Below are 740 nucleotides of genomic sequence, written 5' to 3'. Positions count from 1 at the left end.
AGCGAGCAGGTACAACTTGGCATAGACCAACATTATGGCCTGGGAGAGGGAGCGATCTGGACAAAGCCAGACCAGTGTGGTCAGTCATGTTGAAGCGACAGGTTTAATTAAACTAATAAGGCAAATCTAAGAACACTGCCTCTGTGCTCTTACCTTATCAACAACATGATGGTCCTTATGCCTAGGTAGGTGGCCCAACGGCAGCCTTCAAACAGATTCAGCAGTCGCTGCAGAAGCAAAACTAGCTTCAGACTGGCAACAGGAGAAGATCGGATTTTCCCTGTGTTTCCAAGTCACCAATACAGGTAGCAGCAACTGAATGGGTACGGAGACAGATGAAAAAACAGCCAGGAAATCAGACATGTGCTGGTAAAGAAATTATATTCAACTGCTGTGGAGGGTGTGCACCCAGTTCAATGTTACTCTCAACATACTCCAATGTTCATTGCCATCAGATTACCAAAGATTGCTGATCTTACCATGCAGCTGCATGTGGCCACAGCCCTGTAACCCCTTGACCTTTTGGACGTGGGAAACCACTTGTCTGCAGCTGCTCCTAGACTACCTGTTCCTTTCAGGCACCTTAGGAAAGAGTCTGCAGTTTATTGTTGGTCCGGCCTTACAGAGAGTGTGCACAGCTCAGCATCACCCACCAAGATTACGAACCAGGTTGGAGGTAAGGGGCAACAGGGCCAGGCCCAGCCAGCAGGGTCACCTTCGCCCAAGGATCATCATTTGGC

The 740-nt window shown here is 48.9% G+C and overlaps 1 non-coding gene across 1 annotated transcript; it reads right to left on the bottom strand.

Moving 5' to 3' along the window:
* Positions 1 to 446: 446 nt before the first annotated feature.
* Positions 447 to 740, bottom strand: LOC138581624 (small nucleolar RNA U85). The gene has a single exon (XR_011304687.1). It is a non-coding gene; the product is annotated as a small nucleolar RNA U85 (small nucleolar RNA).

Source organism: Ambystoma mexicanum, chromosome 3p (genome assembly GCF_040938575.1).
Source record: "Ambystoma mexicanum isolate Mex_15411 chromosome 3p, UKY_AmexF1_1, whole genome shotgun sequence".
In the NCBI taxonomy this organism is placed as follows: Eukaryota; Metazoa; Chordata; class Amphibia; order Caudata; family Ambystomatidae; genus Ambystoma; species Ambystoma mexicanum.
The sequence above is the reverse complement of the archived record's forward strand: the minus strand, read 5'-3'. Positions and strand labels throughout refer to the sequence as shown.